The 15,483-nt window shown below is 35.1% G+C and overlaps 1 pseudogene; it reads right to left on the bottom strand.

The window, feature by feature from the left end:
- Positions 1-2,220: 2,220 nt before the first annotated feature.
- On the bottom strand, positions 2,221-4,340 carry LOC114191145 (uncharacterized; annotated as a pseudogene).
- Between the last annotated feature and the right edge of the window lie 11,143 nt (positions 4,341-15,483).

Genomic DNA, 15,483 nt, shown 5'->3' with positions numbered 1-15,483 from the left:
ATATCACCTGCAACTGGGATGGTGCAGACTGCTGACCTACGACAGAAGATGGGCCACCAATCGAGGCTGGGGATGGTACAATATGAGGTGATGGGGATGCTCCAATGTCTGTAGAAGGGGTATGTAACCCAGTGTGTGTGGAGCTGAGGAAGATGAGGATGGTATATGTGAGGGTGGTACAGAAGGGGGCCTGGGAGCAACAACAAGGGTATGCAACCCTATGGGTGGAGGTTGAGAAAATGAGGATGGCATATGAGACGCCGAGATAGATGTAGGGTTATGTAACCCTGTGGGTGGAGGTGGGGAAGATAAGGATGGCATATGTAAGCCCGGGGTAGGGGTGATGGGTCGGAGTGGAATCCGAAGCATATAATTATTACGTCTCTTTCTTGTTTTTGCAATACCTTTCCCTTTATCAACTGGGGGTGGTCGAGGTGGATCTCCCGATGACATGGCGTATGGAGTTTAGGATCTAAGTATCAAACAAATTAAGATGGTGTATGATAACAAACAAATATACCAACTTAATAACTATTCATTAGACATATTACACAAGTTGAAGTACAACAACAAAAAGTTCTAATGAAATGAAAAAGAAAGACAAACATATTAAAAAGTTAAGTACAAAAACAAAAAAGAAAAAGTTAGTCATTATCACCACTTTCATCCTCATCGTCGTCGTCCTCTTCATCCACTTCTTCAGTTTCATCATCTTCTTCTTCTTCTTCTTCTTCATCTAGATCTTCCTCCTCCTCCTCCTCTTCCTCTTCTTCTTCTTCTTCTTTTTCTTCTTCCTCCTCCTCCTCCTCCTGTTCCAACTCTTCATCATGACCTTCTATGTGATGAAATCCATATACACGTTCTACTTCAATTACTTCGTTGACATGTGACATTTCATCAACTTGGTAAGGGACATCGTCTTCCACCTCATTTGATTCAATGCGACCTCTCGGCTTTGTTTTAATTGCAACACACCAACCACGATTGTCTTTTCGAGATGGTGGATATTGTACATAATATACTTGTCTAACATTGTATGTCAAAATAAATGGATCAAATGCTTGGTACCTTGAAGTCATGTGAATGTCCACAATGTTATATTTAGGATTCACTCTTGTACCTTTCCTTGAGGGATCAAACCATTCACACACAAAAAAGTACAACTTTCTTCGGTTTATTAGAAGTATTGTAATCTAGTTCATATATTCTATGAATGATCCCATAAAAATCATTTTCACCTCCTTCGGTAAGGCCCTTCACATGAACACCACTATTTATAGTCTTTTTCCCTTTGCTTCATGCGTTAGTATGGAACTTGTACCCATTCACGAAGTACGTGTGCCATTCCTTGACACATTTCATTGGCCAATTTGACAAATCCCTTAGGTCTTGGTTTCTAACACTTAATGGCTCGTTATAAACCTACAAATATAGAAAGATAGATGTAGAATTATGATACATTAAAATCCATTTATTGCATAATTAAGGGTACAATACATACTTGATATTGGAACCATTCAGGAAACTCTGAATGAATACGAGCAGAAGCACTGCTCTTAGGTATTTGTAAGCACATAAGGAATGAGCCGGTGAAAATAAATTTCAATGCTATCAGTTAACACATGAGGAATATGCTGTTCACAAAGGAGGATATAACTTACTCAAGATATGGTTTGACTTAAGTGCAATTGATTAACACATGAACATGAGCAGATTTGAACTCTGCATCAGTTAACCAATGAATCGATTCTCTCCTTGCATGTCGACCTTTTTGCTGAAAAATAGACAATGTTGACACATCTTTTTGACATTCAACTTCATTCCTCCAATTGCGTGGTGACAACATGAAGTTGTTGAAATAATGAGAACAAAAGTATGTTGTCTCACGGTGTAAATAAGATGCACAAATAGAACCTTCAACTCTTGCTTTATTTTTCATTGATCGTTTTGAATCACCCATGAATCTATACAAATAAAAAGATACATCATGATGAAAAAAATTGGTCACAAACTTAATTATAAATATGAATAGGGAGGTCCTTTAGTACCTTTCAAATGCATACATCCATTTGTATTGCACTAGTCCACCCAACAATGGTTCATAGGGGAGATGAATAGGGAGATGTTCCATGGAATCAAATAATCCAGGAGGGAATATTCTCTCTAATTTGCAGAGAATAATTGGAATATTTTCCTCCATTCTTCTTAGGCATTCCTCTTTTAATGTTGCAGAGCACAAATCTTTGAAAAATGGCTAATTTCAGTAAGAGGATTTAAAATATGAATGGGAAAACCACTAAATGCAATAGGAAGTAATGACTCCATGAATACATGACAATCATGACTTTTCATTCCATGGATTCTTCCTTTTTCAACATCAGCACATCTAGCCAACTTGGAACTATAACCATCTGGCATCTTAAGTTCCTTTATCCACCGACAAACTGATTTAGCTTCATTTGGAGTTAAGGTGTAATTTGCTTTAGGCTTTAATATTTTCCCATTATCTTGAACCTTCAACTCCAAGTCTTTTCGCTTTCAATACAATCCTAAATCCCTTCGTGCCTTCTCATTGTCCTTTGTCTTTCCCGCCACATTCATAATAGTATTGAATATGTTCTCAAAGAATTTTTTTCTATGTGAATTACATCAAGATTATGCCTTAACAAATTATCTTTCCAATATGGAAGATCCCAAAAAATGTTTCTTATTGTCCAGTTATGCCACTCTCCATATCCATCTATCTGTGTTACACCGTTTTCAGTGACTTTAGGAAAATGTTTCACTCTTCTCCAAACTTGTAATGGTGTTAACCTAGGAGGTGGCCCATCTATTTCAACTTGCCCTTTTCGAAAGGCTTTAATATTTCTCCTAAAGTGATGGTCATTAGGTAAGAACCTACGATGTGAGTCAAACCAACGACCATAATTTAACGTGAATGACTTATTGTGCTCCATCCAATGCGGACAAGCTAATCTACCATGTGTGCCCCAACCAAATAACATCCCATAAGCAGGGAAGTCATTAATAGTCCACATCAAACAAGCCCTCATCATAAAATTTTGTTTCCTTGAAACATCATAGGTCAAGATACCAACCCACAACTTCTTCAAATCATCAATTAAAGGCTCCAAGTAAACATCAATAAAGGCCTTTGGATTGGATGGCCCTGGTATAAGACAACTAAAAAACATATAAGGTTTTGATATGCACATTTCAGGAGGAAGATTGTATGGAGTAACAATCACGGGCCAACAAGAATATGGTGAAGATGAAACCTGAATGTAAGGGTTAAATCCATCTGAACATAGACCAAGTCGCACATTGCGTGGATCAGACGCAAAGGTAGGATGTTTACGATCAAAGTGCTTCCAGGCTTCACCATCAGATGGGTGGCGTAACATTGCTTGGCTTTGGTTTTCATGATGCCAAGTCATATGTGGCGCAGTTTGCATAGAAGCAAACATTCTTTGTAATCTTGGGATTATAGGCAAATAGAACATTAACTTAACTGCAATTGGTTTTTTGAGCCTTGATCCCTGATGAAGTGGATGATATCTTGGTTTGTGACAAAATTTACATTCAAGAAATGCTACATCTTTGTTTCCATTATGATTCTCATAAAAGATCATACAACCACTCACACAACAATCAATCTTCTTAGCCTTCAATCCCAACTTTGATACTAACCTCTTAGCGTCATAATAACTCTTTGGCAAGCTCATATTTGGTGGTGTGAGATCTAACAAAAGTTTGGTGAAAGCCTCTAAGCATTGGTTGGGAATATTCCAATTAGACTTATAAGATAGAAGTCTAACACATACTGAATATTTAGAGTCTCTTGCCCCTTCAAATAAAGGTTGATTTGCCTCTGCCAACAAATTATAAAACCTTTGTGTGGATTCATTAGGACACTCTTCTAAGTTAGTGTCGTTGGTTTGTTGGTTTGATTGAAATTGACACAAAGAGTTATTGACCATCTCTTCCATGTCACACAATTGCTCCATTTCAACAGTATGTACATCATCTCTAGGGACAAAATTATCACCTTCAATTAAATCAACAACTGGTATATCTTCACCATGTAATGTCCAAATCTAGTAATTTGGTATGAACCCTTTTTTATAAAGGTGAACTTTTACAATCTCATATGTCAAAATCCTTGTACATTCACACTTAATGCAAGGGCATCTAATCCCACCTTCAAGTTCAAAATATCTAGACTGTCTTGCTACTCGAACAAACTCTTCAATGCCTAAGACAAAAGACTCCTTCAATCCCCTTCTACCACTATAACAACGATCATACATCTATGCACTATTCAAAGCAAGTTCGCCCATGTTCTATACCACAATAAATGGTTTAAATTAGAATGTAATGGGGAGAATTGAAATAAAGTGGAGACATGTATGTCCCATGTATTGCTTAAGATCATGACATTGTCGAGATATATCTTACTAATTAAGTAAGATATCCAAATACTAACACAACTACAATGTCTTAATTGGAATGCAAGTCCCATGACTCTGCAGACCATTTTAGCTAAAATTTTCTTTCTTGTTGTCTTTATTAGTCTATTTTTAGGTTTTACAGTCAAATTGTGATTTCTTTATTGTTTAGAGTAATTGACTTTATTTTAAGGAACATTTTACCATTTAAAACTTTGTTAGACACTTACTTTACATTTTCATTAACTACATTAATACAGTTCATTGACTACTTAAATCAGCAGCATGATAATACTTAGCAAGAATCACATCAAGTGGAAAGAAATTATACCTCACAAAAGGTATTAGGCAACCTTTTAAGGAAATCCTTCCTTGCTACTGTGATTTACCTCCAGATCCACCCTCACCCTTTCCTCCCCTATCATAGTGCATAAATAAATATTAGTCTTCATGCAAATGAATATATCAAAACAAGCATAACATCTACCCAAATAAACAAGCATAAGTAATGGTTGATTGAATCTGTTATACAATTTGCAAATAAACTTCAGTTTATTTCAGTTTACAATTTGAAATGCAAATAAACAGTTCATCTCATTCCATGAATTCAATTTTCTATATATTAACAACCTATAATACATATTAACAACCTAATATTAGCACTAAACTATGCTAAAACTCACCAAAATTAGAGCTGAAATAAACTACTACATACAAATTTTATAAACACCCTTGGACAGCTTTTAATTACCAAAAGAAATGTGGAGAAGACATCACAAAACAAAATTTGGAGGGAAATTCAAATCTACCTAGAGAAAACACAAAAGTCAACTAGAAATTGGTCAAAATGAGCTTAAGACTATCCAATTAGCAAAGGAAATGTTGAGGATTGATGCAAAAACAATGTATTCAGTATATGAAAGATGAAAATTAAGCTAAAAGTGAGCAATATCAAGGAAAACGAAAACTGAGGTGGAAACTAACTTGTATAGCTAGTTTATGAATCTCTAGTCTAGTTAAATACCTAACTTCATTATTTTTTTCATTGAATTAGTGTGACTAAGTTGTGTGGCCTATTTTTATGCAGAAAAAGTAAACCAAGGACAGAAAAACTAACAAAAACAAAGAAAGAATGCAGTAACTTGGCTGAAAAGCTGAAAAGTTGACCAAGAGTTGACTTTTTGCCTTTTTCCTCTAATTTGAAATCTATTATGCGAAATTGGTATATGAATGATGAAAACTAATGCAAAAGTCTACAATAACATGTTGCACGAAAATTGATGTTTGGAGACCCAAACTTGAACAATTCCACATAAAAAATGTGCATGAAAGAAGTAGTACAATAAAATTGGTATAAACAGCACCAAGGACCTAATCAACAAAGTTAAAATGACTAAAGGAGCCTAAGGAACAAATCAGAACTGAAATCCTACCTAAAACTCAAAATTTCACTACCTAAAACCTCTAAAAACACCCTAAAGGTAGGATAAAACTAAGTTTATGCTAAAGCATGGGTAGAACTACCACTAAACTACCTAGACAAGGTTAACTACTCATATTTAATAGTTATATAAATATACTCTAAACTAAGTGAAAACAAACTATTTTTCCAGATCTCAAAACAATTCCAATTTAAGTTTCTTTCTTAGGGGGTTTCTCTCTCCCTTCTTAGGATTGAGGTCTCATAACCTAGTTGATATAGGCTCATATTATTCAAATTCTTGGCAGCTTTGAAACTTTATTCACTCCTTTAATGCAATTCATATTTTTGTTAATCATACCCTATGTAGTTCAAATTTTTAGAATGAGATTATTATATGGGAGGTGAAAAGTGATTCTAAACTATTCTCACAAGACTTAACTTATAAAAAATTAAATTTGTGGCTTTTTTGTATGAAAGTTGAGATTGATTCAATGGTTGTGGCTGTGGCTGTAAAGGATGCCCAGTTTCACAGTTTATCACCCATCTTTGTGGCTGTTAAGGATGCCCAATTTCACAGTTTTAGAAATAAGAACATAATTAAACTTGATGCACAATTTGATCAACGAATTTGTTCAAAACTACACCAAATCCCTAATCAACCAACTCAATCAAACAAAAAACAGAACACATCACTCAATAAGGGATCGAGACAATGAAAGGGGAAAATTGCACACACCTAGCAATGACCACTGAATTGGGAAACACAACCCAACGAGACATGCTTATATGAGACATAACACAGTCACACAATGCATCAATCAACTTAATAACTTAATGGAATCCAAAACAAAACCAAGCAATCAAATTCGGATCCAACAAAGCAATCAATTCAGAAATGCAATGAAGTCAGAAAAGGAAAATTGATCAAACCTAGTGTCTCACGTCTCTTGCAAACAACCCATAATATTGCAGCTTTCACGCTTGCCCACCACTGCTAAACCCAACTGGACATCATCTCCCCCTTACCAATTTCAGAATCAACGACAGTGAGAACAAGTTTTGGGATAAAAAATTCAAACAAACATCATGGAAGTTGACACTTACCACTACAATGTTGACATCGCCGGATAACGCGTCGTCGTCCAAGACCCACACACACTACGCTACAGGATGCTCGCGCCGGAGAATGCATGAAGAAGATGAGGCAGTGACAAATTACGCTAGAGAACGCACGAAAAGGTCAGGGCATGAACGGAAGAATCATGGTGGAGCGGCACATGCAGTGGTCACGGCGATTTTCTGATCAATCCTAAGGCATTGGTTTTTCGCGATTTTGGGGGAAAGGGGTAAACTGAAAATGGTGGAGGGGAAAGTGAAATCTTATTTTCATTTGGCCGAGAATTTACCGAAGGATCTCATCCGTCGGTAAATATGAAAACTCTGTCGGTAAGTTACACCTACCACATTACCGACGGATCCATCCGTCGGTAAATAAGAAACCCCATTCACATATGACATTATCGATGGATCCTTTCATCGGTAAATAAATCATCAATATTCGTCGGTACATTTGTCGAAAAGTAAACTTTACCGACGGATAGTTATCCATCGGAACATCTCCGTCGATAATCAATGAATTTCTTGTAGTGAATTGGTCTCGGTTTTCATGTTGTCTAACCCCTAATCACTTATTTTGTCTCGGCTTTGAGTGTTTTGTTGTAGGAAACAAGGCAAGTTCATCAAATGCACCTAATCCAAACAAAAACAATACATTGATGAGATTGCTTCAGGATTTGGAGTTGTCTAGGAAGGAGGCCTTTGAACATTTGAGAAAAGACAAGGAGCAAAGTGACCTAAGAATCCAATAGCACATTAAAAGGCTTGAAGCTAAAGAGCAAGAAAGAGAGGCTAGGAAAAGAAGGCATTCTAGGCGTAACCCATCAAAAGACAAGCAAACTCCAAAGATTCTTACGTTCTATGGTGGAAGTGATCCCAAAATCATCCTTGATTGGGAAGATAAAGTTGAGCAAATTTTCAATGAAAATCATGTAAAGGATCAAGCACAAGTTGATCTAGTAGTTTTAGGATTTTTGGAGTATGCCAATACTTGGTGTTTGTAAGACATATGACCAAGGGTCACCCGCGGCTTCTTAGATGGACATTAAAACTCTTATGCGCACTAGATTTGTTCCTCCCTCATAAAGGAAGGAACTTCTTTTGAAGTTCCAAACTCTTCACCAAGGTCCTATGAGTGTGAGTGAATACTTTAAAGAATTAGAGTCTCAAATGCGTAGGGTTGAAATAAAAGAAACTAAGAAAGAGAAAATAAAAAGATTTGTGAGTGGTCTTAGGAGTGACATATAAGACCAAGTAGAGTTGTATGAGTACTCCACTCTTGAGAATATTTTCATTTCACACTTGCCCTTGGGATTGAAATTCAATTGAAAAGAAAAAGAAGGGCAAAGAAGAGTTACTCACCCAACCACTACTTTAGTCACTCTTGAAAGGGAAAGGATAAAAAGAAACATGATAAGTTCCCTTCTAACTCTCATCAAGAACCACCAAGTCAAAGTAAGTCACCAAGTGATCACATTCACCATTCCACTTCTCCAAGATCAAGTTCATTAAATGTTTTAAATGTTTGGGTTATAATCACATTGCTTTAAATTGCCTAACCAAGAGGACCATGATTTTAAAGAAGAGTAATGATGTTGAAAGTGAACACTCATCTCCCATTCTCCTCAAAAGAATCTTCTTCCTCTAGTAAAACTAAAATTTTTGAGAAAGATCCTATGTTATTAAGGCGCATGATAGGTCAAGATCAAAGTGAGCTTGAGCCAACTATTTTTCAATCTAGATGCAAAATTAACAAATGGGTTTGCTCTCTAATTATTGATGAAGGAAGTAGTACCAATGTGGCTAGCACAAGGTTGGTGTAAAAGCTTATCTTAGATACCATTCCTCATGATATGCCCTACAAGCTTGCTTGGATAAGTAAAGAGGAAGAAATAAATGTCAATAAACAAGTCCTAATTAACTTCTCTATAGGAAGCTACAAAGATGAGGTGCTATGTGATGTTGTTCCCATGGAAGTCACACATATCTTACTAGGTAGGCCATGGAAATTTGATAAACAAACTTTACATGATGGTCATACCAATCAATACATTTTCTTCATAAATGGAAAAAAGACCACTTTACTACCTCTATCACCTCAAGAAGTTAATAAGGATAGAAATATAATAAGAAAAGATAAAGAAGAAAAAGAAAAGGGGCAAGCTTTCACTAAGGTGTTACTTGCCTACAAAAAAATTCTTCCAAAATAAGATGTGCATCACCCTTCCTTTTCTTCCCAAGCCAAAAAAGAAGGCCCAAATCACAAGCAAGAGAGGAAGAGTAGTGATGAGTTCAAAATTTTGGCCTCATTTAATATTTAAATTTGGGGTTTTAATAGAATTTTTGTGCTTAAGGATTGCTTTAATTAGGATTTGCGATTATTGGATTTATTGAGTACGTAAGGTAAAAATGGCGTAAAAATTGATTTTAGTTGCATAAGATATTATTGTATATTCTAACGTTTGTTAATGTAGCTGAAGTTTAATTTGGGTCATTAAAAGTGTGGATTTGAAATATTCAAAGTTACAAAATAAGTCCAAAATCAGCAAATTCTGGAAAGAAATAGTCAGGAGCTAAATGCACCCCCAGTTTTTATTTACACACTCCTCCTGCAAGTGGACCACAAACACCTATTCTGCACCCCCAGTTTTTACTAAGTTGCACCCTTCATACCACTTAAATTCAACTCAACCAGATTATGCCATGTAGTAATCCCCACCTTTCAAATCAGTCCAACCACATGATGACATGTGTCATAATCCTCGACTTATTAAACTAACAAATTAGAGAATGACACGTGGCGACATCCAAGCACTCAAAATTCAACCAACCAAATGGTGCCACGTCATCATCTTCATCTCTCCCATGAGAAACCCTAATTTCTCCTCAAACCCTAGCTGCCACCAGCAACCATGGTATTAGTCGTAGCAGCACCATGCTTGAGCAAGCACACAGATCCACGCGTGCAAAGCCATTACTCGTCGGAGCATATCAGAAAACAGTCGCCAATCTTGCCGGAATCTGCATCACACAACCGTCAGCTTCATTCTTCCATTGCATCTGCAGAAACCCTAATTTTGGAGAGAGAAAGTACTCTACCACATGTCAGCATCTAATAGGGCAATCAACTAGTCAAAACTGGTCAAATCTGGTCAACTAGTCAATGGAGCAGTCAACTTTGGTCAAATTCTGGTCAATTTTGTAAAAATGGTTAAATGAGAGGGGTAGAATTGGAAATTGGATAGAAATTAAGTTGCTAATTAATTAAATAAAGATAAAATATTTTAGCAACCGAACAGATAAAGTCCAAGTCCGATTGAAGCCTATATAAAGAGGCTTAAGGGAGTAGAAGAGGGACACTTAGCAACTCTCTGGTTTTGACAGATATCGTCATCCACCACATCTCTCATTCTTGCCTTTCTTTTATTTTCTTTCCTTCATCATATTATCATGTATTCCATCAAAGCCATGGAGGGCTAAGCTTTTAGGGTTGATTCCACTATAATTTCTTAATTGGATTCTGAGGTTAGGTGAATTTATGTATTTGTTATTTTGATTATTGTTGTGGTTTTTTTTTATCTATGTCCTTTGCTTCTTAATTGAATAGAAAATAATGATTTTAAATCTACACGCTTGCTAATCATATGAGTTAAAAGGTTTTTAAATTCAATTGAAACTTTACTTTGATTTTATTTAGAAACTTTCATTTGATTAAATAAGTTTTTGCCAATAATTGAGACTGTACTTTGATTAGAGGTAATCACTTTAACTAAAATTAGTCAAGGTTTTACTTTGATTAATTAAGTTTTCTATTTGGTGAGGGAACAAAGCAATAGACATGATTAGGCATAGTAAAATTTAATTGAGACTGTACTTTGTTTGAATTTACTATGGATAATCTAAAAATTCTCACTTTTAATTGAGACTGTACTTTGATTAAAATTGAGAATGCCAACAAATTAATTGAGACTTTACATTGATTGTTTTGTAAATCAACAACAATAATTAATTTAACAATAATCTCTAGATAACCGATGAAGAATCCTATTTTGAAAAAGCAGTGGAATTGACCTATTTTCTATTATTGTGTTTACAATCTTTTATTTGTGTGACATTCAATCTTTGCATATCAAAACCCCATATTTTTATACTTACTAGTTTTAATTGCATTTTTATAAGAATCAAATATTTGAGATCAATTTCGTATTCGTTGTGAGACAACTCAGGGTTATCTTAACCCTAACTAGTTTGTTCACTACTAACTTGGCAATACTGAAGTTGCTAAAGTTAAGTAGTGGTAATTTGATTGCCTAACGACAGCAATATCAAGTAGTCTAGAAAATAAAGATGGCCTAACCAAAGCTAGGGGTAATACCATTAGAAAGGATGGAACAAGAGCTCATATCACATACCTGCATGTGTTCATACAATTTCAGTCATTGAAGCAAATTGATTGATGAAGGATTGACCACAACCAAGGATGGAGGCACATGCTTAAGAAGACTAAGCATGTTTAGAAAGGAAGTTCATTAATCCTTCATCCCTTTCATTTGTGTTTGTTATTTTTGATTCCCTAAGTTGACTTCGTTGAATCAACTTTAGTTGACATGTTGACCTTTGACTAGGTTTGACTTGTTAACTATAATTGACTTGACTTAAGTCAACATGCTAATCTATGTTTATTTGTTTTGTATGTTAATTAGGAGTGAGAAAGAATTGTTAGGTGGCGCATGGTGATTGGGGAGTATAAATGATGTGGAGGAGAGAGTAAAGAAAAGGCATAAAGTATAAAGTAAAAGGCATAAAGCAAGTGTACCTATGTACCTTTGGTCTCCTTTGCTTTTAGCACACTTTGGCCATTTTTTGGAGACATATGAGACACATTCTTTGTCTCCTTTTGTGCTAGAACGAAATTAGCCTTGCACACGCCATAGTTAGCTATTTTCTCTCATTTTTGTAACCTTATTTAACCTAGTTTCTAGAAGCTAGGGTTAGGTTTTTGTAGAGACATCCTTAGGTATCTTTTATTTGCATAAAGGCCCCTAAACTCTTCTATATAAGAGGCGCTCTTAGACATAAAAAAGGGTTGAACATTTTGAAGTAAAAACACTGTTGTGTCTCAACCATTTATGAGAGTTTTCTCCCTAAGGAGTGAATACTTTTAAGCCTTATCTTGTATAGCAAGTGGTGGCACACATCCACTTATCTTCAAGGTTGCCATGGCTTCTAGCCTATCCTTATAGTGGCGTGCTTCTCACATTTTTACCATTCCTTTGCTTTCCATTTTATGTTTTCTTCTTCCTTTAATTGTTCTTGGTTTTCTATGGGTTATGTGTTTTCCATTTCCTTTTTGTTTTGAATCAATCCATCATCTTCTTCTCTTGAGCTTTGTGAAAGGAACCTTCACATCTAGATAGCATGCTATCTTAATGTCCAATGGAGATTTCACTTAGCATTCTTAATCAACTCACACCATATTCAATAATCTTAAAAAGAAACAAGATAATCATTCATCATTGATAAACTTAATTGATGTTTTCATAACTACCAAATGCTTAACCTAAGTTTGGAACATATGATCCTTCTTCTCCGTGATTCACCCAAACATAGTAATTGGCATAAATCCAAATTTTAACAAGTGACCCTGACATACAAAAGTTTGAGGATTTTCTCACATTTGCACTTGATGCACAAATTAATAGAGGATTATCCATAGATTCCACACAAGAAAAACTTGAAGATGGAAGATTATCGTCCTTATGACAAGGGCAAAGAGCAAGAGATTGGAAGATTAAATATATTCAAGGCTCCTAATGCTACAAGCAATCAGAAATTCAAAGGATATGAAGATCATGGCTTGGAGCACATTTAAAGGATAGTGTTTAGGAAAATTAGTTTATGTTTTTGGACTTTGGGTTTTCTTTTAGAAATTGTATGTTTCTATGTTTTTGTGCTTTGAACATTCTTTAATAAATTATTTTATGTTTATGTTTTTATGTTTTTGGGCTCGGGCCTTCTTGTAGAGTTCTTAGGTTTTCTTAAATTTATGTGCCTATATATAGAGGTACCAAAAACTAATGTAGACACTTTTAGTGATATATTGAATTTTATTTCATTAAAGAGAGGGATTATCTTTGTTCTTGGCTTAGGCCTCAGGTTCTTATCAAAGATTAACATTTTGTGGAGAATCTTCCTTGACTTATCAATTTTATTGATTGTGGTATCTCTTTTATCTGTTCTTATCAAAGATTTATATCTTTGTGACGAATCTTTACTTCACTTATCAATCTGCTAGGTTGTGGTATCCTTCGTCTTTGTCTTATTTCGTGCTTTTCTCTAATTTATTTTCATTGTATATTTGGAAGATTCAAATTCAGAAACGGTCGTACTCTTTCCTAGATAGGATCGTATCACAAACACCTTATCCCTTCATCTAAAATAAAGTAAGGTTGATCCATTGCCTTTGATGCAAAGTCTCTCACTCAATTAATGACTTCTTCTATGAGTCACCTAGAAGGATCAAGCATGTTATTCATCTAGCTATGATCCATTTCTTCTACATGTCCAACACCAAGGTATTAATAAGTGTTAGACACAATTGAAAAAGAAAATTGGTTCAATTCTCCTAAACAAGTAATTTTCATTACCTTCAAATAGAGGTAATTCCTATTTCTTTATTTTTTTTTAAAGAAAGTGATTCCACAATGCAATCACTTTCAATATGATCATGCATATAATTAGGAGTTGACCATGCTAAATAAAGTGGATGTTCCTAGGTTCAATTCACATTTCATTAACCATGTTCGCATCATTGGCATAGTACCTCATCTAATTTCATAGAGACTAAATTCACAATTCAAACCCTAGCTAGGCTATCACACTAGTTGCTTCCAACTTTGGTTCTAACTTGTGATTAAGAGATTTCAACTTGGTTTTAAATCTTTCATTGAATTTCCAATATTAGGTTAATACTATAAACTAATTCGGATGTTTACACATGTATAAAAACTGCATTTTAGAATTATAGAACATGCAACATTTGCACCCCAAACAATAAAAAGTCAAGCTGTCAAAGCTAGTTTCCAAGTGCGATTTTTTAGCTATGCTTCATTTCAAATTCATATACATATGAGAAAAAGCACCATCTTTGGTCATCATGACCAATAATACATAAGTATGGGCCTGAGCACCCAACATGTCTACAGATAACAAAAAACTTCAACACAAATACTAATAGCTAACATTAACAGTAGACAACTTAAAACAACACATTATAAACAACATTTTATCATTTTCAAAGACGTACACAAATTATCTGTGTATCAATCCTAACTCTAGAATAGACCTTCACCATCGTGCCACGTGGTTCACCTCCAGACCAAAACTCTCCTGAGGTGAACCCCATTTCTGCAAGGGCAAACTTAGGATCTTTAGAGTTAGAACCTTGTAGGAAACTTGGAAAAATTAGTGAAAATGTGGAATAGAAAAAGGTTGAAATTCCACTTTGTACAAGAAATGTCAATATTTCGGGCTGTGGAACTCCAATTGAGGTGATTCCAAAACGTGGTGAAAGTTCACATTCTAAACTATAATTTAGGCTTAAGAAACACTAATATTGGGCGAGAAGAACGAGAGTTATGTCGACGAGATAAATCTTGGCAGAATTAGGTTTTTTTCCTAAAATTTAGGTGAAGAAGAAAGAACAAGAGGTGAATATGAAAGATGGAAGGAAAAAATTACTTTTTCCAAAGGAGGAAACACACAAAGGATGGAAAAGTCCTTTGATACAGTCAAGGGTTCTTTATTCACTAGAGAACTTAGGAGAATCACTCTTATGAAGATAGAACAAATGAACTCTAATATTTCTGAATAAAACTTAACTTTCTTTTCATTGATGAAAATAGTCAAGCTTATACAGAAGATTTAACCATCAGAATTACAAAAGACTCATGAATTGCAATTACATCTCACTTAAGCTAATAATAATCTAATTACTTAAGGATTGATTGTGACTGAAATTGTGGCAACCTAAAAGTCACCCAAAATCATTGAACTATGCATCCTTTTAGTCTCTCAAAGGTTGATGATTAAGTTGTCAATTGAGCTCTTATTACAACTTGAAATAAAACCAAACTAGAGCCCGTTAATTAATTAACCCAAAACATAATTTAGTCAGCCAATTTTATAAAAGATTGGGTCATTATTTAAACAAAGTAATAACTTTAAAAAAATTGCACCAAAGTGGCATGTTAGTTCTTCTCAATTTTGGTCATGATTCAATTCACAACCTTAGTCTTTTTCCTTGAAATTTGGGCTTGTATTCAAATAATATGGACAACACTTGGTGAAGAGCTTCCTTAGCTTTCCTTGCTTTAGCCTTTGTCATAGGTCCTCTGTGTTCTTCAAGTGGATCCTTGTCCTTACTCATTGTCGCGTCTAATCATCTCCTTTGCTATACCTGAGAGACCAACTGTTTTTAATCACAAATCCATTTCA

Source organism: Vigna unguiculata, chromosome 9 (assembly GCF_037176805.1).
Source record: "Vigna unguiculata cultivar grain cowpea cultivar isolate G323 ecotype 2 chromosome 9, ASM3717680v1, whole genome shotgun sequence".
Taxonomy (NCBI): domain Eukaryota; kingdom Viridiplantae; phylum Streptophyta; class Magnoliopsida; order Fabales; family Fabaceae; genus Vigna; species Vigna unguiculata.
This window is presented reverse-complemented; position numbering and strand designations above follow the sequence as displayed.